The following is a 26187-nucleotide window of genomic DNA, read 5'->3' as shown; positions in this document are numbered from 1 at the left end:
CTCATTGGGGTGGAGGCAGATTTCTTGAAGTGCCCAGAAGTACCGTTTGAGAAATCCTAGTCAGTAGGTTTTCTGTATGTTGTTAATTTGGTAATTTAACTTCATTCAATAACTAATTGGTTCCTGGCTACTCAAACCATGGTCAGCTTCTTCGAGGAGCTCCTTAGAAACAGAATCTGAATCCATCTTCATTCCCAAATCCACAGCTTCAATATGTGTGTTTCAGTAAGATCCCCAGGTCGTGTGCAGGCATATTCACCTCTGAGACAAATACTTGCTGTTAAAGACAGGAGAACTGTTAATAAAATGGAAGTCACCATCCAGAGCTTATTTACTTTCATAAAATGTGCACTGTGTGGGGACTGAAGGGAGTGTACAGCAGGCACAGGAAGCAGAAACTGTATTTGAATTCTGTGGTTTCTCACACTGTTGGCCAGCATTTCCTCTGGTGCAGGCCTAACAAGGACTGAAACAACGGCGAGCCCCAGGTTTCTCTGACTCCTTGTTCTTTTCCTTTTTAGGAGAGGGTAAAGGCCCATGGCAAGGCACAGCCACCTCCCATTAGCTAATAGGGCTGGGTGGCCGGGCCCCTGGAGAGCAGCTTCAGCTGGAAACACACAGCAAAGGCCCCTCTAATGGCCCAGTCAGCTGTCAGGGCTGTAAACACATTTCTTTCCATTCAGTGCCATTTGCCCCTCTCTGTGACCTCTCAAGGCTCCCGGGCCCTGGCCACGTGGCCAGATGGCATAATCTGTCAGGCCAAAGCAGGTGATGGTGGGACTCGCTGTTAGGTAATCAGTGACTATAATTAGCCAGGGTGGAAGTGATAATGGGACCAACTGCAGGGTGGGGTAATGGACAGCAAGAGGGTTGGGGCTTGTTCCTCCCTCTGTGAGTCCTGCTCCCTCCCTTTCTCTCTACTATTCTGTTCTGTACCCCAAGGAGTGTGTGCAGACTGAGGGCTTCATCCACAATGAGAAAGGTCAGGGCTGAGCACTGGCAATTCAGTAAGTGAGAGGTTAGGGAGCTGATCAATTTTGTTTCATGGAAGCCATTCCAGAAACTATGGCTCCTTTTGATAGTCGGTTCCAGGGACTTTTTGAGTGTGGAGGGCTGGACTTGATTCTCAGGAGTCAGGCATGCTGGCCTTGCCGTCCTGGCTCTGCTGGCCCCTGTCGGGCGAGCTCCACTGTCCCAGCAGCCTCTGGGTGCCTCTGACAATGGCTGATCTCAGCACACACTTTCTGGGAAGCTCGCTGGGTCAGTTATCAGTATCAGTCTTCCGGAAACATGCCCACCCTAGAGCAGGTGCTCTGCAAGCCCCACTTTCTCTCCTTCTTGGCAAGTATGACTTTGTACATACCGTCACTAAAACAGAATCAACCAGTCAAGAAAAATCACTCAGCCCAGATCTAGAAAGGACTCTTGGGTAGTGGGAAAAACCAATGTTTTTTAAAGAGGTTGGTAAGTGAAGTTGACTTTGTTTGTGACTTACATAGGGAGAAGAATAGTTCCTTCATTTTCTAAGTCAATGTGAAAGAGCTGGGAAGGGCAGTGGAGAAGTAAATATCAAGTCCTGGGCATGGGCTGTACTGCTGAGTGTTGATGTCCACCACCTCAAACACAGGACGCCATGTGGAGCTTGCTGAATGGTGCCGAGGCTGGGTCACCTGGTTTAGGTGAAAGTCTAAGCTACAATCTTTCTGTCTCATACCTTTGCTCTCAGGGCTGTTTATTGCTTTTTTTTTTGTATGAAGAGACAGATCTCCATCACTCAAGAGACAAGAAAGAATCAAAACCATCTAGAATGCCAGAAATAACAATTTGTTGTATATTCTCCTAGGTCCATCTAGACATAGATATTATTTTTTTTAATCAAAATGGGTCATATTTCTCACTTGGAACATGATCCTCCACATTTAATCTATATGTTGAACTTTATATCAAGAGGTGTATCCATATAACATCTGCTATTTCAATTTTCTATTACAGGTTATTGATTCAATGTACAAAGCACTAGTAATTTTTTGAACTACTTTTTAAAAATTGAGATAATTTACATACTCTAAAATTTAAGCTATTGAAGTGTAAGCCTGTGGGTTTTTTTAGTGTATTCACAAGGTTAAGTAATTCTACTACTGAATTCCAGAGCCTCGTCATATCCCACAAAAGAAATCCCATATACATTTACAGTCAGTCCCTATTTCCGGTCCCCTGCAGCCCTTCACTAATAGCAACAAGAGTGCTGTTGAGATGCCCTGACTTACTGTCCCAGCTCCTCACAGTTGGATATATAAGTTGCTTACAACCATTAGCAATTTCAAAGAATACTGCAGTGATCAGTCTGTGAAGTTTTGATCCAATTAGAGCATATTTTTCAGTGATATCAGAGCTAATGCACACATGCTGTTTTCATTTGAAAAGGAGTGCTACATTTTTGGATGATGTGGTTTGGGGAAAATTTAGAATGAAAACAAATCTTTAAACCTGGAGAATTTTAAACATTCTCTGGGGATTTCCCAAGGAAAAGATTAAAAAAATGTAACCCATAACAAACGTGGTCATTGCAAAATTGCTTTTGCAAATAGTGCCGGTGGAGTTTGCCAGATATTGGAAGTTATGAAACTATATTCTTCTGCAGTTTCACAGTAGAGGTTAATTCCTAGCTCTACCCCTTGAGTGACAATCAAAGTTGTGTTTCATTTCTCACTGAACAGCATGGGGGCCAATTTTGTTCACAGTTTCTAGGATTGATTTGGAAAGTCTAACCTAAAAAATAGATATTAATCTGACATAAAAGGAATCTGATAACTATACACAAAACTTCTGCATGCCTTCCCACAAATAGGCCATATTTAAACATTCATTCCCATAACTGTAACAATAATTATTATTGTTAATAATATACCTAAAATGTACCAATAAAAGAATTTAAGCAAAAAAATAATAGCTTAAGGAATTAGAACATTACAAGATGTGAGGCCCAGGTGTTATACTACTGGATCATTTAAGAAATGGAGGTTGAAAGTGTCACACGGTATCAATGATGGTCCAGCAAAAGGCTAAGTGTGGTGTCCACCTGGCACATCCATTGTTGAGTAATTTCTCCCTTCTCAGTGCCTGACTGACCTCCTGCAGTTAGCCTACCCCATCAGAGTCTTTGCCTGAGGTCTTACACCCCAAGATCATTAAGGATGACTATACCTTAGTTGGGACACTGTGGTTCCACCACAAGGGCAAATGATTTAACCACCCATGGATCAGTTTCCCCATGCTGCATGCTGTACAAGTGTCCACTGTGTGTATCTGTGGTAGTGGTTAAGTAACTACAGGAAATGAAGCTGGGAAATGCTCAACCCTTCATAGTTTTGGCAGGCAGTAGGTCCAGCCTTGGGGTGACAGCATGGAGCTGATTCCCCGAGATGGTTACGGAAGAGAGCTCAGCGATCAGTGAACTCCACCCCATCCTGTTACCCCAGGAAAAAGGCGGGGCTGAGGAGCAGAAGTGGCTCATCTGCAATCCTACCACTTGTCAGCAGCATGATCTTTATAGCCATTCTTTAACTTGGTCTGCGTGGTTTCTGTTTGTATCCCTCCAAAGCAAAGGCTGCGGTGGCTTAGTTAGTGTCAGAGAAGAGCACTCTATTTCTGTACTCTGTGCTCCCAGGGTTCCCTTATTTAGTCTTTGGTCTGATCCACATCACAGGGATTACTGGACTCCCTAGCAATGTCCCTTCATGTAGATTGATCACACATTTAACCCCTGCTGCAAATCAGGCACTGTGACCTCAGCACATTCCAGCAAATGCCTTGTGAGGGAAACCAGATCTTGTTCATTATGCAGACATGGAAACAGAGGCAGAAAAAATGAGGCTGTGCCCAAGGGTCACAGATATGAAATGTATAGAACTTCGGAAAATGATAATTTGATCAAGAACTGGGCCACTAGATCATCACAGTCATGTTCCTTCTCCCTCCCTGTCTCCACACTTTCATCTGTAAAATGGAGAAATAGTCAGGCTTGCCTTAAAAGGATGTGGGGAGGATTATTAATGTGTATAAGGTGCTTGGAAGAATGCTTGTCACATAGTATGAGCTCAATAAATGTTAGTCTTAAATAGAACAAAACACAACATGGTTCTGCCTCCTTTTAAAGCTTGTATTCTTTCTGCTACTCCCTCCTGCCTCTGTAGAGCTCAGGGAATTGAATTCATACTTGGAAACTCTGAGCAAGATTGAAGATTGTAAGGCAGTCTGAAAGCATAGCCTAGTTAAAAATCTCTCTCTCTCTCTCTCTTTCTCTCTCTCTCTCTCTCTCTCTCTCTCTCACACACACACACACACACACACAGTTACTTTTAATAGCTGGTAAGAGCCAGAGAAAATCCAATTACAGGTGAATCAATTGATTAAAAAGAAAGGCTGAATAAAAGAAGGAATGTTGGAGAGACACAGAGCCAAATTACAGCTGGATAATAGAATTAAGGGTCTGAAGAACAAACGGAGAAATAACAAAGAGGTGAGGGCTGGGGGCTCCTTTACAGCTCTGTAATGATTTGATTCTTTCTGGGCCCCTAGACTGCAAAGAGCAGTTATGAGGCCAACATCCCAAACCAGTGAGCAGCTCAGAATCGCGTTTGGCAAATCATACTTTGCAGAGAAATGAATCACCCGGTGTAGTCCCCAGAAGAGGAGGATTGCGTTTCGGTTACACCGATGCTCACAGCTCAGGATGGAAGCAGGGGGCTCAGGCTTTGGTTTGCAACGGTGTAGCCTTGCTTCATATTTCTCTGTTTCCCAAGACGCTGTGCTTTTGCTCTTAAAGAAGCATTTCATTGCCACTTGGAAGTAGAGTCGCGCTCTTGCATGAAAACACTCAAAACAAAACACACGCACTTGTAATTTTATTTTCTATTTTAGAGGGAGGAGGTGATGTGAGCCCGGCGGGGCTGTTAATCCAGCAACAAACTCTACAGCTGTGTCTATTATTGGTGGGTTCTAGAATAACATCCGTTTCTATGTATTTATGGAAAGGCGTCCTTAACTAGGCCACATAAAGAACCAGCGCATCTATAAATAAATTAAGGAGGCTGTGAGGCGAGGCGCGGGCTGCCCCTCTGCCTGCCCTGCTGCGCAGCTGTCGTCTTTGTCCCTGGCTTTGCCTGCTCCATTGTCCGCGCCTGCAGCCCTGGCAGGCTGGGCGCTGTGTGCCTGCGGGCTCGCCTTCAGCACCGCGTCTCGGGAGCGCTCCCTGTCCCTGCTCGAGGCCGTGCTCCTCCGTGGCTCCCGGCCGGCCTCGCTGGGCCATGGGGCTCTGGGCCCTGCCTCGGCCCTGCCTCGGCCCTGCTCGCAGGTGCCTGCCTGCGGTCACCTCCTAGGAAACAGCTGGGCTCCAGCTGGGCTGAGCTGACAGATGGTGGTGCTGGGAGTGGGTGGGGAGGACGGCACCAAGAGGACAGCAAGAAAAACCAAGTGGCCCTGAATATGGACGAAGAAGCGGGCCGGAGTCGGGGGAGGGGAGTGGATGCGAGCCACAAAACTTTTCCGGAGCTTGGGGGCCCAGCCCTTTCTTCCCCACCCTTCACCAGGATGCTGTCTATGGGGTGTGTGATGGATGGGGTTCTACCTGTAGGCATTTTCCTGGGCACTGAGATGGGAGATTTACAATAAGTAGAAAGTGATAAAAACCAAGAGAATAATGAAATAAAATAGTAAAATGTTGGGATAGCAGCTCTTGCCACTGTTGAAACAGAGCAAGGTCTTCTCCTGCTTGGCAGTCACTTCTGGATCTTGTGGGGTGCTGTCTGGAAAGGGTCTCACTACCCCAAGCATGGGCCCCGGGACCTGCATCCTAAGTCTGCAGACCCTCAGCCCCTGAAGCAGAATGGGCCGGTTCACAAGGTCCCCTGGGGGTTCCCGGTACATTGCACTTGAAAAGCTCTGGCCTACAAAACTGGTTCTGGCTCCTGCTGTATATTGAAATCACCTGGAGTTATGGGTTCAATTTCATCCTTCAAAATGTGCTGATGTCCTAACCCCCAGTACCTGTGAATGTACTCATCATCAGAATGACCTTATTTAGAAATAGGATCTTGACAGATGATGAAGTTAAAAGGAAATCAGCGAGGAGAGACCTAATCCAGTGCGATTAAGGGGAAATCGAGAGAGACAGGCGTGCACACAGGGAGAGTGTCACGTGGGGGATGAAGTCAGAGGCCAGTGTGATGTCACTAGAAGCCAAGGAATGCTGCAGGTCACCGGCCCCCACCGGATGCTAGGAGACAGCAAAGAACAGGTTTGCTTTGATTCTTCCCACTACAGAGGTGAAGACACTGAGGCCCTGGGAGATGAAGTGACTTTCCCAAAGTTGTTCTGGCTGGGGCTGATTGTGGATTTGAATCTGGACAGTCTCAGTCATTGGAATCCATCCTTCTGACCACCAGTAAGGCCCTTCGGAAGGAGAGATGTGTATAAACCCAACTAAACTCAACTGAACATGTCCGACAGGGTGTAGAGCTGGCAGATAGTCAGTCTTCCGTAGAGAGCAACAGGTTAAGCAAAGAGGAGTCTATTTAGTCCCTGTATTATGTTAGGCATTAGATTTTTGTACTGGGTTATTTTGTTTAATCCTGTCAATATCCGTAAAATGAATATGTTATAAGATAGAGATGGTGTCTTAGCCCATTTTGTGTTACTATGATGACATTCCTGAGGCTGAGTACTGCTTAATAAGTGAGGAGTGCTATTTGGCTCACGATGCTGACGCCGGAAATGTCTAAACGGCATGGTGTTGGTGCCGTAGGAAGGACCCCTTGACAGCATCCAAACGTGGTGGGGAAATGAAAAGGGAAATGACTGTGTGTGAAGCACATGGGGGACCTCAGTTTGTAACATCTCAGGGAGGGTCAGACCCCCGTAACTGAAGTACTCTCGCTCCAACACTGAGGCCAGATAAACCACATCCAGACCGTAGCAGATGGAATCATTTGGGTTGATGCAAATCAGATACCAGGTCTGGTGCCTGGCAGGGAGTACTTGTTTGTGATTGGTGGCCTTGCTGTTCCTTAACATGTGTGGGCTAGATCAGGAAGCCAAGGACCAGAGAGGTTCAACGGACTGCCTGTGATTAACCAGTGAAGGAGAGTTCGTGTCAAGCACAGACCTATCGGGCCCCAGAGACCACTCATGCACTTCCTGCAGTACAGTGGTACTACCAAGTCACATTGTTTTGGAGGAAAGAAAATACAACCTTTTGTTTATTATCATTTTTATTATTATTATTATTGTTGTTGTTGTATTTGGACACAGGATCTTGCTATGTAGCCCAGACTGCCCTCAAACTCAAAATCCTTCTACCTCAGCCTCCCAAGTGCTGGGATTACAGGCATATACCATCAAGCCTGGCCTATTTATTGTGCTTTGGTAAAATAATATGGAGTTCTGGTTTTCTAGAGCTAGCCCAGTCTTTGGCCTATTGCTCTTATTTATTTTTCCCTCTGGTTATCTAATCTCATTAGTAAGAAACTACCACACCTTCCCTTTTGTAGCCCCTGGTTCAGCTCAAAGTCTTATAGATAACTTGTGAGAAACCAGACAACATCAGAAGCCATCATCGTCATGGGGTTCAGGTCTCTGTCAAGTCCCATGTTAATGAGTCTTCCCCTCATGTTAATGACTCACACCCCACCATCCTCCCTCCCCCAAGGCCAGCCAGGGTTATGACTCACCCTGGCTTCTGACAGTCTCCGAAGAACTATAAATTTGAACCTAAGCCTTCAAGGTCAGTGAGCAACACAGTCCTTATGTTGCTCCATGGTGGTTGGCATGTGCTTTGACCACCAGTCAAGGGAAACTCCATGCACCTGTGGGGTTTTCCCCACCAGTGAGGAGCTCCCTCCGTGGTCCCACCTCGAGGGGCCCATCAGTCCAGTGGCATTCCTGGGTCCAAGGAGGTCAGGTTACAAAGTTCCAGGATGCAGATGTCAGGTGACCTCTGAGGTTTTTGCAAAACAGAGACAAGAATCCAGACCCTCTGTCGGGTCAGGCTTATGAAGAGTCCTAGCAAAAGCAGGGACCCTCAGTGCTGTGTCACTGCTGTGGTTTCATGGGCAGATTATAATTAGCAGATGGCTCACCTGGAGGGGAGCAGTGGAGAAACCTCAGAACTGGCCCCTGCCTCCTGCTTGGCTTCTGTCCAGATTGCTCAATCACCATGTCACTCTCAGGCTTAAGATCTTTAATGACTTCCCTTTAACCTCTATTTAACAAGAGGAAGGATTTTTTTATAGCTTATACAAAAAAGAAAAAAAAGCAACACACCTCTTCTGGCTTCCTCTGGCTCCTGGCTCCTCTGGCTCACCAAACGTCCTTGGTTCCCTAAGGCTTAGCTCTGCTGTTGCCTCTGGATTTGCCAGGCTGGGCTGGACACCTGCTCTGTGCATCTTTTACTCACCTTGGACTTCCTGTTAGCCTATCCCTCACTGAGCTTCACTGTGCTCCAGTTCTGAATTTATTCACCTTCCCTCTCAGTCATGCCACTGCCACGAGCTCTTCACAGGACAGGGCCCTGTTAGCACTAGCAATACAGTACGTTCACAGCGAAGCTTCACATCACAGAGCAATTGCGGAATTGGCCTGTGTCTCATCTGATCCTCCTGTAGCTTCATTGGAAATGATGGAATATCTTTCCTCCCTCTTCCAGGATTAACTAGTCTGTGTTGCTAAGATCTGAATTTTCTTTACTCTTAATGGAGGCAGTTAATAGCCGTTTTGGGTTTCAGAGCTAAAAAAGGAACTGGGCAGGATCCTCCCGCCTCATTCCCACAACCCTTTTCTTTCACTTGAAGGTGTAAACCCACTGAGGTGTAGTGTAGAGAGGGGCCTCGACAAGGTGTGGAGGGAGTGGGATAGCTGGATCTTCGGGGATGGGTCAAGGCCTGGTTGTGGGGGTGCTCAGTGAGTTGCTCAGCTGAAAGGGGAGCCCCTAGAAGGAGCTTTTCATGGCATCCTTTTAGGTCTGAATGTTGAGTACAGTGGCCTTAGGAGTCTTGCCAAAGTTCCCTATATATGAGCAAGTGCAGAGGAGGAATTGCTGCTGGCATAGCAATCCATGTTTTGGTGACCCATGACAACTGGGAAAAGATATATAAAGCAGCAGCAGCAGCAGCAGGGACTGGAAGTGAGAATTGAAGGTCCTGTCTCCTTATTACCCCACTGACTCCCAACCATGTTCCTGCTCTAGCATTCTCTAGGATTTCTACATAATCAAAATGAAAACATGATTTCATTAGCCAGTGAGTAGCATTGAATTTCCTTGATAAACAAGGCTTTCTTGGAGTACTTCTGAAAAGAGAAGAAGCTTAATGAACAAAGAAATTAGACCAGTAGCCTCATGAATGAATCAGCTGGAATGAGAAAGGTTTCAGTCTAATAAACATTCGCAGAGCACTGGCTAGAGCTGGGATATTGTAGTGGATAAATCAATGCTTTCTCCTCATGGTGCTCATCTGCAGCCTACGGGGTTGACCAGGTGGACATACAATAGGAGTACAATATGGTTTGGTGTACACTAAAGTAGAGGGAAGCACTGAGGACAGGGAAACCTAGCCAGGACTGGGTGAGCTGGTAAGGTTTTCTGGTGCACGTGGTACTTGAGCTAATCCTTGATGGTAAACATGAACAGAGTTTATGACAAAAAACAGGAAGAGTATTTCAAACACTGAAGAGGCAGCCAGGGAGAGAGAGAAAGATATGAGATCTATCCTGGGGAGTGGAGAAATTTTCATGGAGTTGCATGGTGGGAGATGAGAGCAGCAAGTTAGCCAGGGCCAGGGCCAGTGCACCATAGGCTTGATCTCAAGGGTGCCACATAGAAATCTACAGGGATTAAGCGAGTCAAATTTCTGCTTTGGAAAGGTATGTTAATTGATGTAATTAATTACGGTGTCAGAGCAGATAATCCTGAAACCTTAGTGATTTAATGCAATAAAGAATTTTTGTTCTTTAGTGGCATGGATTCCAGTTGGTGACAGTGAGGGCCCTGCTCAGTGAAGATGCTCATAGTCCCAGGCTGTCAATGACTCTGCAATTTTCAAGACATGGTTTCCAAAGCTGTCACACTGCTAACATCAAGCCATCAAATCATGCCGGAAAACTGAGAAGGTTTGTTCAGAAAGCTTGTGAGGATTAGGCCAGGGGGTGGATAGATCACTTTGCTCCACATTCCGCTGTGCAAAACTAAAGTTAACTCAAGTTAACTCAGTCACATTGCTGATGCTCCTAGCTAGGGAGCCTAGGACATATAGCTGTAGGGGAAAATAACTTTATATCCTATATTGGTTTTAGTTGGGACAGACCCTTATAGCAAAAAGATACATTAGCAAGAGGAAAATGTGTATCTTGTGTATGCATTGAAAATACCCCAAGGAAAAGTGAGTCAATTGCAAGGAGAGGACTTTGAATTCAGGTTTAAATAACTTTGTCCAATGAAACAGCATCAGCAATGAAAAAGAAAGTCTTGGGGAAGGCCAATTATGAGGTGATGCTCAGTGCTATGATTTGAATGTTCCCTCTGAGACTTATATTGAAATTCAATTGCCATTGTAATTGTATCAAGAGATGAGAAACTAAGAGGTGATTGGGTCATGAGGGCTATGGTGTGAATGTCTCCCCAAATCAAGGTTCCAGTGTTTGGAGGTTTTGTCCCCAGAGTGGTGGTTTGGGAGTTAGTGGGACCTCTAAGCAGAGTGGCCTGGTGGAGGTCCTAAGGTCATCAGGATATGCACTTTGAAGGGATTAAGGTAGTTCACAAAAGGGACTCCTTGGTCATTCTCAGCAAAGGGCTGTTGTAAAAGGTGAAGTGTGGCTGCACCCAGCAATCTCTGGTTTTCTTTTTGAGATGTGATTGTTTGCTCCTGCACATACTTCTGCCATTGCCATCTACCATGTCCAGCTACAGCTAAGAGGGTCCGGGGTAGAGAAGAGACATACAGGTGCCATGCTTTGAACCACCATAACTGTGAGCTAGCTAAGCCTCTTCATAAGTAAACAGACTCAGTTATTTTATTATAGCAATGAAAGGCTAATACAAGAGGTTTGCCCCCATGAGTAGATGCCTTTGTTACTTTTTTGCTGCTGGGAAAAAATATCCAACACCAACTACTTATAGGAGGAAAGATTAATTTTGGCTCACAGTTTATAGAGGTTCCAGTCCACAGTTGCCTGGCTTCAGGGCAGGGTGGCATACAGAGGGACATAACAGAGTATAAGTACCCATAGCACATCAGGCAGGAAGCAGAGAGAGAGATCGAGGGAGGTGGCAGGGAGATAGACCCTTCCAGGCCAATCTCCCAGTGACCCATCTCCTCCAACCAGGCTTCACCTGCAAACATCACACCCAGCTATAAACCCATTAGTAGACTAACCCACTGATGAACATCATGGCCCCATGATCTGATCACTTCCCCAAAGCTCCACCTAAGAGTGCATGTGGCTTTGGGGGACATCTAAATATAAACTACAGTGATGGATTAATGTTCTTATAATGGGAATGGGTTAGCTATTGTGGGTATATATATGATAAAAGGAGAAGTACAGCCCCACTCTTCCTGTTCAGCTTCATTTTCATGCTTTCTTCACATGTGATGACTTCCACCAGTTGTGAAGGCCCTCACCAGATGCAGCTTTTTGATCTTAGAGAACCATGAGACAGATAAACTTATAGTTTCTATAACTTACCCAGTCTATTGTATTCTGTTACAGCAGCAGAAAATAGACTAAGAAGTCCAGGCAATAATAACATTAAAAACAGGGATAAGGCTTGTAATGCAGATATCAGTTCTTCTTCACCATGGAAAAGAATCTCTACTGGTTTAGTCATTTTCCTGGGACAGAGAGGAAGACCTTCTTACAGATGGAGGTTTCTTTAGCAGATGGAAATGTTTCTATAAAAGGGTCACTTCTCTGGTTTCAGAGGTTCTTCTGTGTCTGCAATTTCTCAAGATAATATACTCAAAATAATCTTTACTTCAAGCAAGCATACTTTGGGACAACATACTTTGGTCTTCTATAAACTCCTGCTCTGGAGGAAAGGAAACCAAGTGAGTGAGTAGCACACCAGATAGGTCATTTCTTCCTCAAACATCACATTACATCAGTAGAAAAAGGATTTAAAAGATACAGGACAAAAGGACTGCTGCAGCAGTCCAAGCTAGATATAGCCTAAAAGAAGTGAGAAGAGAGATTAGGGAAACATCCAGAAATGGAAGGATTAGTGTCTTAGTTACTTTTCTCACTGCTGACACAAAATACTTGACACACAAAATTAAAGGAGGAAAAGCTTATTTAGTTCACAGTTTGTAGAGGTTTCAGTCCATAATTGGCTGGCTCTAAGGCAGGGTGCTGTGGTAGACAGGTATAGCAGAAGAGAAACAGTTCATTGCAGGCAGAAGGCAGCAAAGCAACAATGGACAACCACAGCTCTTTCTAGCTCTTGTATCTTACCCAGGATACCACCCACACCCTTAATCCTAGTGCTCTTGATGCTATATTACACCATGAATCAATCCCAGTGTCACATACTCTAGATCCAGCCACCTCTGAAAAAGCCCCATCTATGACTGCATGAAGCTTTTGAGGGATATCTAGACACAAGCAATAACAAGTAGCCTTGAAGTGTGGACAGATGAGGGATCACAGAAAGAAGTGAGAAGGTCCCAAGGTTTCTGGCCTGGTGGATAATGCATTCAAGAAAGGCCATAAAAGAGTAAGTTTATTAGGAGGAAGTGTGAGTAGAAATAATAAACATGGTTTTGGATATGTTGGATTTGTGTTGCTTATGGGACAAGTGACTATCTGAAGGGCTCAAGAAAAATTAGGCTCAGCCGAGCACCAATTAGAGAAGATTAACATTTAAAAAGTAGATTCCCTGACTAAGAAAGAAAAAAGAGATGGTCAGAAAGGAGAAGGAAAGAGAATGCTCCAAAGGACCCGTGTCATAGAAGTACTCTGGAGAATTTCCCACGTTTCTCTCCTGCAGAGTATCTTGACTTTAATGTCTATAAGTTAATCATTATCAGGTGCCAGAAGACATACTTGATGCTGGAAAAGCAGCTCTCTACTCTAAAGAAACTCAAAGTTCACTGGATGAAATGCTTGGGTTCATCATAGGTGGCTTTTTCTTGCAACCAGAGAGGTTTCCTTTGTTTTTAAAAATAATGTATATTAAAATATACATATACATGATGGATAGTAATTGTACATATTTATAGGTACAGTGTGATGTTGCAATACATGTGTACAATATATAATGATGAGATCAGATGAGGATAATTGGAATGTTTGTCACTTCAGACATATATCTTTCCTTTGCTTTGGAAATATTTAAAATCCTCCTTAGTAGCTATTTTGAAATATTTCATTAGGTAATACCAACCATGGTTATCCTACAGTGCTATTGGACATTAGAAGTCATTCCTCCTATCCAAATGCCCCCCAATGCTCATTAACTATCCTTTTTCCATCCCCCTCTCCCCATGGCCTTTCCAGATTCTGGTAATGACTGTTGTTATCTTTTAGATCAACTTCAGCTTCCACTGATATATTACAACAAGCACTATTTATCTTTCTTTGCCTGATTTATTTTACTTAGCATAATATCCTCCAGTTCTAACCATGTTGCAGCAAATGTCAGAATTCCATTGTGTATATATTCCACATTTCCTTATCCATGAACGGATACCACAGTTGATTCTTGTGTCTCGGCTATTGTAGATAATGCTGCAATATACATGTGAGAACAGATGTCTTCAACGTACTCATTCCATTTTCTTTAAATAAATGCACAACAGTGGGACTGCTGGATTGTATGATAGTTCTATTTCCAGTTTTTTGTGGAACTTCCATACTGTAGTAATTTACATTCCCACAGTGTAGGAGAGATCTTTTCTGTTTGTTTGTTTTTGCATCCTTACCATCAGTCATTTTTCGATTTTCAGAGAAGTCGTCCTTTCTGAGTTGGGTTGCAGGGCAGGCATTTCCTACTGTATGCTTAAAATTTCAGGATTGCAAGCTCATTATTTTTTATTAATAATTTTACCTTTTCTTTTGGGAACTAGCATGGTGAAAAGGAAAGACAGTTTTTAGGGGTAAGCAGTGTAGGATGCAACCTTGTACTGATAATTTATATTTTCTGAGCTTCCTTTATTAAATAGGAACAACAACACCAGCTCTGATTCTGCTGAGTATAATCTCCAATAATGAATAGGATATTCTTGATATTAAATATCTCATGTTGTTCTGTAATGAGAAACATGGTAAGGTGATGATGATAATGATAAGATAGCAGCACACAAACAGTTCTTACTCTGTATCTGGATTACTTTAAGTGCTTACACATTTTATCTTTATTAATCCTCCTAACAACTTTACAGGGGCTATTATTACCAATTACCTTTGATCAGGTAAGGTCATTGATTCAGAAGAGGCCTTGTGTTTGAAGATGTAACTAATTCTGAATGGGCAATGCCAGAACTAGTTCTGAACGCATCCCTGACAGTGAATGTCTCCAGGACACAGAGAACCGGGTCCAAAGACACTCATTTCCCACTAGGGAGGGACCTAGAAATGGAGGAAATGGTCTGGGTGTTGAAGTGTACACACCTCTCAGGGAGAAAAGAGGTGGAAGAGACATGCCTGTTCCTCCACATTTTCTCCAGGACTGCAGAGAGGCACAGCTCCCTTGGGCTGAGCTTATAGCTACTCTTCCTCCACCCCCAGCTTCTAGAATCTCCAGGCTGATTCCAGAAGCATGAGAATTCTGAGTGTTAGACAAGTAGTAATTTAAAAGGGCTTTGCATCCATTGCACAATAAGTATAGGTATTTGTGTGCCTGCTTAACCTCTTTGGATTTTCCTTCACCCATAATGTGCAGAACTATAGAGCTGGCTTGTGACCCAGATGAGAGTTCCCAACCATTTGCTCCCCATTATTTGCTTGAATGGAGTAGCCCAGGGATGGGAAATGGCTGGAGCTGTTCTATCTGGACAGCAGCAATCCAGCAGACTCATTCTTTGGTAGAGTCTAGGGTGCTTGAGCTGCCTAGCAGTTTTCTATAGTTTTGTGCTCTTCTACATCCTTTGCATACACACATTATTTTAAAATTTTTAGTTATTTTTACTTATGTAAAAAATTGGCCACTTGCTCTTTCTGTTGCTCACAACTGAAGAAGTTTAATGAGTATGTATCCCTTTCCATCTTGTTTTTTCAACCTGTAAAATGGGGACAGTAAAGCTTGCAACTTACCCTCAGGAGGTTGTGCAGATTAAAGGTGCACATCAGTCAGTAAAGTGCTTACAGATGCTTGGATGAAAGCTGCCATAGAACTACAAAGTCTCCTTCTCAATCTTGTCTGTGCTTTAGAAAGTCTTTCTTTATATACCATAAAACAACTTTCATCCGTGAGGGGGTGGGCTCCTCATGTTACTGTCTCTGTAAACAGCTCAAGGATCGCATGGTGCTCACTCTGATTCCAAAGCTAACATCCCAGATGAAAGCTAAGAAGTCTTCAGTGTGAGAAGTTGCTACAAGGCATAGAGAAGCCTGTGTTTGTTACTGCTCTCACACACTGTTTAATGACAGGAAAGCTGTCTCAATTCTTTGGGTTACCACCTGGTTAGCTTTTTAAGTTTTCTACATTCTTTCCTCAAATCCAAAAATGCAAAAACCCAATAATTTTTAGAGCAGAAAGAGCTACATCTTATTAGAACATTTTACAGTGATGAAATTAAAGCATGCATCATTGTAAAACCATAACACCCTAGGAATTATAAGGCATTTTATTATTTTTTAAACAGTTATACTCTTCCTATGACTAGTCTCATTACTAGACTATCTGGCAACTGTCAACTATACATGACTCTGCAGTTACTACTTCTAAATGAAACATTCTGCACTATGCAAACATGATGACATTAATGCATGCTCACTGGATAAAATTTGGATATGCAAAAGCATAGCAAAATAACAAAAATACACCAATATTTTAATAAGTTTGCTGCCACAGAACAACTGCCCATTACATTTTCTTCCATACCGTTTTCCTGTTGATTATAAGTAACCTAATTATTTCACATTTATTGTTAGAAATTTTTATCATGTATTTTTCATTTTTTATCTTACATTATAGCTGTACTGGTTATGAATTGCAACTCCAAAACTTGGTAGGCTAAAATAAGGATCATTTGTAATTACAAACGGGTTCATGAGTTAGACCAAGGCTCCTCAGCCACCCTGGGCTCAGTCAGCCTTGCACATGGATCTGCCACTGAAATTAGGCTCTCTCACTTGTTTGGGGCCCACAGGGCTTTTGCACATGGCTTCTCACTCTCCGGGAGGCCAGCCTGGGCTTGGATCCATGGAAATGGCAGAACTGGGTTGGTGGGAGAGGGGAGAGGGGAAGCTTGGGTATCTTGGGTGCAGAACTTGCACGTGCTCACTGCCACCCACTGCCTATGCAACCTACAAGACCAGCCTGCATTCTGGGGTAGGAGAACAGATGTCACTTCTGGGTAGGAAGTGATGTGCAAGTCATTTACACAGGTCAAGGATCGAGCGAGAAGTGAAGAATTACACCTAGTTTTCCCAATCAGACAGGTTCATGGACATTGGGAGTGACTGTACAGTATTCAGTCCAGTGACTTTGTTGGCTTGGTTTGAATGTGTGCCCAGTGCTGGTGTGTTGGAACCTAATTCCTCAGTGCGTCAGTGTAGGGAGGAGGCCCGAGTAGAGGGAGTGTGGCCCACGGGGGTGGGACTTAATGGGTTAGCAACTCACTTGAGTAAGTGATTTCTCACTACTGTGTGAGTGGATTCGTTACCCTGCAGCGCAGGTTGTTGTAAAACAACCTGATCTAGAGTTCTCTCTCATCTACCCACACCATGAGTTGATGCAGCACAAGGCTCTGGCTATAGCTGCTCAGGTGCCAGCACCATGTTCTCTGCCTTCACAACTTCCAGAACCATGAGCTGCAATAAACACTCTTCCCTATAAATTTCCTATCCTTGGTGTTGTTTTCTTGGCATTTCTTTAATGGCCAGTGATGTTGAACATTTCTTCCTGTATTAATTGGCCATTTGTATTTTTTCTGTGAAGTGTTCTCCTGTGAGGGGTTCATTTCACCTCAGCTTCTGTGAAGATTCATTTTAGATGCCATTGTTCAATTCTTTTTGTATTTGGAGGGGGCTTCTCATATTTTTGAGTTCTTTAGGTATTCTAGATATTAGTCCTCTGTCAGAGGAATCGCTGGCATTTTTCCCCCATTCTTCTAGGTTGTCTCTTCATTCGGTTTGTTGTTTCCCATTCTTTTAATTTGATCTCACTCCATAAAGAATGACTGTCATCAATGAATCAAGTAATAACAAATGGCGGTGAGGCTGTGGGGGAAAAGGAACACTTCTCCACTTTTGGTTGGAGTGCAAACTGGTACAACCACTATGGAAATCAGTGTGGACATTCCTCAAAAAAACCTAAAACTAGGAATTCCATTCTATCCAGCTACTCCCCTTCTAGGTATCTTCCCAAAAGAGTTAAAGACATCATATTACAGGCATACATGCATACGTATGTTTATAGCAGCACAATTCATAATTGCTAAATTTTCAAAGTTGCTTACATATCCATCAAGAAATGAATGGATAAAAACAGTGGGGTATTTATATACAATCGAGTACTACTGTGCCATAAAAAGGATAAATTTGAATCATTTGTAGGAAAATGGATGCACCTTGACTCCATAATGTTAAGTGAAATAAGTCAGTTGTACGAGTTTAAATATTGGATGGTTTCTTTGGTAAGAGAAACCCAAACTATAAATAAAGAGCAAAATAAAAGGCAGCTAATAGGGAGTAGGGAGACAGATCTTCTTCAAATGAGAGGGGGATCAAGAGAGGGAGGAAAGATGGGGAAGAGAGGGGAGGGAAAGGGAATGAGAAAATGCTTAAGATGTGTTACGCACATGTGCCAGCTGCACACAAGGACTGTAACCATATGTACTGTAGCCATGTACCAATAAAAGTAAAAACTGCAAAAATTACCCATTCTCAGATATGTTGTTGTAGCAACAGAAAATGAACTAAAACAATGGCCATTTAAAAATTTAAGCATTCCCACATTTTAGGGCATTTAGACTTTTTTTGGGGGTACTGGGGATCGAACTTGGGGCTGCTTGCAAGGCAGGTGCTGGAACCACTGAGCTAAATCCCCAGCCCTAGGGCCTTTACTTTTCAGTTTTATTTGCTGCACAGAACAAATAGCTTTGCAGAGGAAAAAGTTTGACATTTGGGGTGATTTTTAAAAAATTATTCAACATGGGACTATAAAAGCTAATCCCTTATTGAAAACATTATAAATATTCTTATTGGTTTATTTTTCACACTTCCAAAGAGCTTTCCCAAAGGATGACACCAGTTTTTTTCCATCAGCAGTGTATGAGTGCTCATTTCACGGCCCTGCCACTCATTTTGGATACCTGAAAAATAATCTCTGCTGGAACAATAAGGAACCTTTCCCTGCCAGTGTTCAGTGTATGCAGTTGGCATTTATTTCACTGCTGGTACGGGAAAAAAGGAAGAGGGTCCAAGAGAGGCTGAGGGGCAAGGAGAGGGCTGCAGTCAAATGAAGGAGTGGTCCCATCCCCTGGGTTCCCATCTCAGCTCTTTAGGAAGCAGTGCTCTTCCATTCTGAGGAGTCGCCAGTAAGGAAATATGCTCCACTTCCTTTGCCTCTCGCTCTCCATAGTTTGATATCAGAAATCTTCTTTTTCTGCATCAATTAGCAATGCAGAACCACTGTTTTGAGTTGGATATTCTTGAGGGAAAGGTGCCATAGTAAAATAGAGCTTTTCCACATGGTGGGCATTACTGACACCCTGGTAAGGCCCTAGACACAAGCTGGGGCTTTTGGTCTTTCCTAAAATCATACAAAGCTTCATGAAGAAGAGATGGAACTTGTAAAGAAAACTCCCCACCTTCTCTTTCCTCCTAGCCATTTTCTTTGTAAAGCTTGGAAGTTTTCTTCTAAGGGGTGCATTCTTTTCTGATGATAGCATTCTGGCAATTTTCCTCTCTTAGAATCTCCATGATAAAACATATCTGGCCTGAGCTTGAGGGCCTGGCGCTCCCCTAGGTTGGGCTCTGCTCCCAGGGAAGACTGTACACCAGCAAGTTCCATGCTGCCAGGAGCTTGGCTCCAATGCAGAGTTCCAGGCCCATCCAGACCTCTCACATCAAAGCTGTGCTTCGACATGGAGGTGTCCTGGTGGTTCCTGAGAACATTGCCAGTTTAGGAGCAATGTTTGGGGACACCTGAATAGCGTTAGAGATGTGTCTCTTTCCCCTTACCTTCACCTCCATCTTGTCCTCTCTGGATTCTATTTCAGCTGCTACCACCACATACTGTGAAGAGTTACTTGGGGACATGTTGCTCTCATTCCTTGCAAATAGTGGTTGGTCTAAGCAAGGTCACAGCTCCGTTCTCTTGGTTCCTTTATACAGAGATAAATTCACTGGATGGAAAACAAAACAAAACAACCAGGAGGAACACCAAACATGGAGACAAAGCAAAGGAGAAAATGAAAAGGAAGGTTTAAGTCAAGCCTGGGAAGAGGCTGGACGCAGATTCCTGCTCTTTCCAGAACCCTCGTCTCTGTCTTGGGTCCAGGTTCACAAGCCTTATCCTAATTCTCTCTTGTCAGATTTGCCCTCTGTCCCCAAAAGGCTTCTGCAAGGCCCCAGTCTTGTCCTGGCATTCAAGCCCCGGCACTTCCTGGAGAGAGTTTCTCCTGATTCTCAGAACCCCTTTCCTCTTTCCTCAGTGAGAGAGGTCATTATCAGTGGCTTTAGACCATCTTGATTATTCTCTGGTCAAGAACCAGAACAACAGGTCTTCCAGGTTGGGAGACTTTCCTGCACCCCATCCGCTTCCCACTGTCACTTTCCAAGATGACAGCTACAGGTGTCTCTCTCACCCCCTTGCCCTCTTTGCAAGAGACTCTGCTCACTTCATTTGTCTACTTATTGATTGGGTTATCTGAGGTTTTTTCCTTTGGGGGGGATAGTTTTTTGGATTCTTCATATATTTGAGTATCAATCCTCTCCAGAAGTTATTAGGAAAATCCAAATCAAAACTACACTGAAATTCCATCTCAGCCCAGGCAGAATGGCTATTATTAAGAATACAGAAGACAATAAATACTAGTTAGGATGTGGAGAAAAGGAACCCTCATACATTGTTGATGGGACAGTAAATTAGCACAGCCACTATGCAAATCAGTATAAATGTTCCTCAAAAAGCTAAACAAAGCATTGGATCTTTCTATACCACTCCTTGGTATACTCCCAAAGAATTAAGGTGAGTATCCTATAGAGATACATGTACAGCATGATTCACAATAGCCAAGACATTGAATCAACCTACCTATCTGTCAGTGAATGAATAGGTAAAAGAAATGTGGTGTATACACGATGGACTAAAATCTTGTCATTTGCAGAAAAATGAGTGGAACTGGAGATCATCATATTAAGCAAATAAATTGGACCTAGAAGACAAGAATTGCGTATTTTCTTTTATATATGGTATTCAGGAAAGAAAAAAAAAGGACAAAAGTGCAAGGGACACTGTTGAGAAAAAAAGGGAATAAGGGAGGGTGGGAGAGGAAAGGAGGGTCATGGGGAAGATGAGAATATGTTCTGGGAATATTCAAGCGTGGCAGTACAAAACTCACTATTCTGTACCTTCTGCCTCAAGTCAGCCTACAGGGCAGCGACTCTACTGTGCCCAACAATCATGCATTTCCAACATGAGAGTCATTTCTTCATAGCTGCTGAGCTGAAGGCCACTGGTACAATGATAGAGACTGCTGGGCAACAGGAAGGGAGTGTGGTAGGGGAAGGAAGCCACTCAGAGTCACAAAGCACTGACTAAGGGCTTCCGGTGAGCTCTTCTTTAAGAGGCAGGGCCCAGAAAGATTTAAAAACAAGGATCAGAAAAAGACATTTTGGTTGTACCATTTCTTGGCTATGAGATCTTGGACAAGTTACTCAACCTTTCTGCGCTATGTATAAAAGGAGAAAAAGGAATTTCTGCTGGTTAGAGTCAAGACTGGTGGAAAAATTTGCAGAGTGAAAATATGGAGCCCCTGTTCAGAAGCTATTTGTTGAGCTCAGGGCCTGGCCATGAAGCTGTCTCTCCTTAGAGCTGTTGAGATCATTGGTGTTTCTAGGACACGTAAGAAGCCAATAAACCCCATTTATAAATAAAGCCTTGGGAGTCATGTATTATCAGTCCTGTAGTATAAACGGAAGAACTGAGGCCCTGGAAGGTTGGACAGTAGAGTGGCTGAGCCACGACACCTGGTCTGTGGCCAAAGGGGAAGAGCAGCAACCCCTGGGAGAGAAAGCCCAGGTGAGAAGAATGCACTTTGTCCCTGTCCCGCTGGAGGAGGAGGAAGGACCCAGGGACACAGCTGCTGTTTTTGGAGAGGACAGTGAGGAGAGTTGCATGGCTCATTTCTGTGCAGCCTGGAGCCATTTTACTAGGTCAAAAGCAGGGCTGAGAGGGCTTGACTCAGGGCCTGTGTGTGGAGATCCTAGTAAAGCTTTCAGTGTATTTTGATCAGAAATTTAAGACTGGGCCCCATTTCTGAGGCCCACAGTTTCCTAAGCCCTTGAAGGACTTCTTCCTACATGGAGGATCCAGGTTTATTCCCCTATGCCACCAATCTGCCTGGAATGCAATGTGTCCTGACTCCCAAAGAGTAAAAAGAAACCTGAAAAAACCCCGAATCCAGGATCCAGGGTCCCAGAAACACTGCTGTTTATCCTGGTTCAGGATGAATATATTTCAGCGAGGAGCCCTAAAGAAGCCCACATGCAATGAGAGTGTGTGAGGAAGTGCCTAGTGCAGATCCACTTACCTGGTGAGGATGTGTTTCTTGACCAGCTGATTGTTTGTTGTGGCCTGGACATCACCTTCAGCTCTTTTCCAGAAAGCTCTTTTAAGTCTCCCAGTAACCTCAAGGGGCAGGCATGGCCATTCCCAACTTACAGATAAGGGAACGTAACTTCAAACAGTATAATCATATGCTTTAAATCACCTAAGCTGAAAAAGGATGAAGTCAGGATTTTAACTGTGGTCCCTCTGGCAATATCATCTCATTCTACTCTATCCTATACCATGCTATTCTACACCACACCATAGTATACCATACCTGCCATGCCATTCTATTGTATATCTAAACTCCTAACCACTGCATAGCGTTTACCCTTGTGATGCTTAATTTTACTTATCAACTTGACAAGGCCTAAGAGTGTCCAGATATTACACCATTCCTGGTGTTTCCATGACAGTATTTTTGGGTAAGATTAACATCTGAGTCAGTAGCCTGAGTCATGTAGACTGACCTCCTTAATGTTAAGTGGGCCTTAGCCAATCCGTTGAAGATCAAAAATGGCTGGCATTCCTCCAAATAAGAAAGAATTTTTCTCACCTTCAGACTGCAACATTGGCTCTTCCCGAGTCTTAAACCTTCCAGCATTTGGAACTTGGAATAGTTATTGGCTGTCCTGGATCTCCAGCTGGGTGACTCATCCTACTGGATTTAGAGGTCTTGGAAATTGCCAGCCCGTATAATCATATGAGCCGATCTCTCATAAATCTCTTCAGAAAGGTAGACACAGATAAAGACAGATATGAGTATGTATACACAGACATAAATGCGAATAAGCAAAATCTCTAGTTGTACAGTAGATCAAATGAGACAGTTGATACCAGTAAATACCTTTGCCTTCTTCCTCCAACTTTTGTTCAATGTCAACCTTTAAGCAAGTACTTCCTGGCTAATTCTTTTGAGCTGTACCTCCATAACCCTCCCCTCCATGATTTATTCTGCTTTAATCTTTATCATGCTATGACTTATAATTTAGTTATTCTAGTCTGGCTCCCTGACTGGAAGGTGAACACCATGCAAACAAAGCATTTGGCCTGTTTTGTTGTTTAGCACATAATTGATATTCAATAAATATTCATTGTATGAATGAAAAACCTTGTTTAGCAAATAATATGAACTGAAGAAATGTTAGCTACCATGATTGAGACAAAAATTATTTTATTAGTATTTCAGCCTTCCATAAACACAGTCACCATATAATTGAACTCCACTCCATAAAATGCGATGTTAAGCCACTCTGAAAGACCCTTCAGAACTAATCACGCTAGAGTTCTAGGGCCTTGAGAAGAGGTGGGCAGTTTTAGAGGTTTTAACATCTATTAGATGTCCCAAAAAACTGGTCAGTACAGTTACCTCTTGTATGTGACTAAGCTGTAACATCATTTTTGGTCCATTTTTTCTTTCAATTGTGAGATGGAAGAATCCAAAACAGTTCTATGGCTGGAGCAAGCCACGGAAACATAGTAATGTGGGAATGATTCAACAGGAACCTCTTCATTTGCCCTTTTACAACTACCAGGTGACAGGTTGAGCTAGCATCCCAGACAGAAATGGCCATAACTGGTTATATGGTACAGATACATATTCTAAAAATGTTAAGTGGCTGCTTGTTGAGGATCCACTTTAATAATTAAAACCAGTTTTTTATTAGCTGAAAGATGAAACCAAACACCTTCAACTGCGTCTTCTCTCAGTGTGGCCATATAGAGATATGCTAACGCATATGGGCTATACAGTCAAGGGAAGCATGCCTTGATGGTGTGTGCATACTGATAGTTCTAATGTCATCTCTGTGGGCAGGTGGATCCTTAGTCAGGAGCTAAGAAAGGGGCTTAGTGGACAATGAGCTTGCTCTTCTCTTCCTGACCTGCTCTTGAAGGATCTAGGTACTGATGAAATCACTCTTCAGCAGTGGGAGTTATAGGTAGGCTGTCACTGGGAGTGTATGAATCACAGCAGGAATGATGGCTCACACTGATTAGGCACTCTCAACATGCCACGCACAAGGGCAATGCGTGATCCCATCAACTCCTAGTTCACTCTAAAAGGTTAGTAGGTGCCACTGCCATCTCAGTCTTGCAGACGAGAAAGTTATGGCTCAGAGGAGTTAAGTGACTTTTGGAAGTCACTTTCCTAGTAAGGAAGGTGTTGAGATTCTAATCTGGTGAGTCTGACCCTGAACTGGTTTTGCTAGTGCTGCCATAATAAAATATCGTAGGCTGTGGGATGTAAGCAACAGAAATGTATTTTCTCACAGTTTGGAGGCCAGAAGTTCAAGACCAAGGGCTGGTGGGACTGGCTTCCCCCGAAGCCTCTTGCATGGCCACCCTCTTTCTGCCTCTTCGCATCACTGTCGCTCGATTGTGCACACCCTTGGCTTTCTTCTGTATGCCCCAATGTCCTCCTGTAAGGACACCAGTCATACTGGACTAGGACTCACCCCGACAGTATCATTTTAATTGAATCACTCCTTTGAAGGCTCTATTTCCAAATATTATCACCTTCTGAGATACTGGAGGTTAGAATTATGTCTTAGCTCAGATACCACAACAAAACCAGCTAGACCAGGTGACTCAAACAACAGAAATATATATTCTCCCAGTTTTGGGGGCCTGGAGTAGAAAAATCAAGGTTCCCTCTGATTTGTTTCCTAGGGAAGGCACTTTTCCTGGCTTTCAGATGGTCTGTTTCTTGTTATTTCTTCACATGGCAGAAAGAGAAAGAACACCCTTCTCTTCCTGTTAAACTCTCAGGCCTGTCAAGTTAAGGTCCCACCCTTACGGCTTTATGGATTTAATTTCATTCCAAAAACACTGTCTTTAGATACACTCACACTGGGTGTTAAGCTTTCATTGTATGAGTTTAGGGAGTGCACAATTTAGCCCATAACAGACCACAAAATTATGCTCTCAGCATCTAACAAGCCTGAGAACTTAGAGTCAGGGATCTTATGTGAGTCTCCCTGATGGACACTCGCCTTTGGTAAAGTCTTTGCGGAGGGGCACTCCATCCTCCTCAGATGCACAGGCAGAGATGACCTTTGTAAAGGAAACACGTTTGTCCTTCCTTGGGCCACAGTGAGCCACATCCCCTGAGGCCAGTGTACCAGGCAGGATAGTTAGTGAGTTCTTCCTGAAGGCAATTCATGGGGAAGTTATTCAACCTCTCCTCTATTCTTCATCATTTATGAAATAGATATAATAATAGGGTCCAATTCCTGGGGTTATTGTGAAAATGAAATAAGATAATATAATGTAGCACAATGGAACATGGAAAGCCCTTAATAAAGTATAGATGCTACTAAGGAAATGGTATTTTCTTTTATGTTAGTTACTTCTTTTCAGTGGGGAAAAATGTTCAAATGTCTTAAACAATCTCCTACAGTAGCATTTTTCGAAGTATGTTCTCCATATTCTAGAGCCCAAAGGTGCCCTGCTCAGAATGAGCTCCAGAATCAATTATGTTTAGAAATACCTTTAAGATTTCTCCCTCTTTGCAAATTAAGTGCTCAAGAAAAATCTTGCTTAACACAGTTGCATATAGAATCTTGTAAATACAGTGGTATAAAATTTCTTTTTTCACATAGCAAGTATTAACATTCTTTGCAACACACTCTGGAAATAGCGTCTTAGAAAATTCCCTAAATTTCTGCATGTATGAGGAGTTTCTTTGATTGATTTTCAAGTTTCAAGTGTCTTTATAAGCACCATAGTGGTATACACACAAAGGTCACTCACCCAGTTCATCGACTTCTGTGTATTTTTTTAAAAATTATTTTTATTAGTACATGTTTGCAGCCCATAATAATCGCATTCACGGTGGGGAGTTGGTAACTGAATGTAACACATCTTAGTTCCTTTTACAGCCACTTTCCCTTCCTTCCTTCTCCCCTCCCTCTGTCTCAGCCTAATATGCAATGACTCCACCTCCAGGCAGACAGAGAATGTTACAGAGGAAATATGAGATCAAAAATTTCCATGCTTCACTTATCTTACTTATAATTTTAGTATGATAACTACAAATCTTTGAATGATTGTCTCTTTTTAAATTCTGTGTAATCCTGAAATAGTGACATTAGGGCCTATTAAAGTTCTACAATATAAATGAGCAAAATGGAGGAGGGAGGTACAAATTTGTGGAAATAAGGGAAAACTAACCAAATATAATCAAGCAAATGTTAATTATT

General features: G+C 43.1%; 1 long non-coding RNA gene across 7 annotated transcripts in view; it reads left to right on the top strand.

Annotated features, from left to right (window-relative positions):
• Positions 1 to 6282: 6282 nt before the first annotated feature.
• Positions 6283 to 26187, top strand: part of LOC110349665 (uncharacterized) — a 96033-nt gene continuing 76128 nt past the window's right edge. For all 7 annotated transcript variants that reach the window (XR_015441280.1, XR_015441278.1, XR_002395813.2 and 4 more), the window contains exons 1-2: positions 6283 to 6442; positions 10007 to 10161. This is a non-coding gene — a long non-coding RNA (uncharacterized LOC110349665). The remainder of the gene's footprint in view (positions 6443 to 10006; positions 10162 to 26187) is intronic.

The sequence above is a fragment of the Heterocephalus glaber genome, unplaced genomic scaffold (assembly GCF_053883595.1).
Source record: "Heterocephalus glaber isolate CG9 unplaced genomic scaffold, H.glaber_assembly_v1.0 deba00001509, whole genome shotgun sequence".
NCBI lineage: Eukaryota > Metazoa > Chordata > Mammalia > Rodentia > Bathyergidae > Heterocephalus > Heterocephalus glaber.
This window is presented reverse-complemented; position numbering and strand designations above follow the sequence as displayed.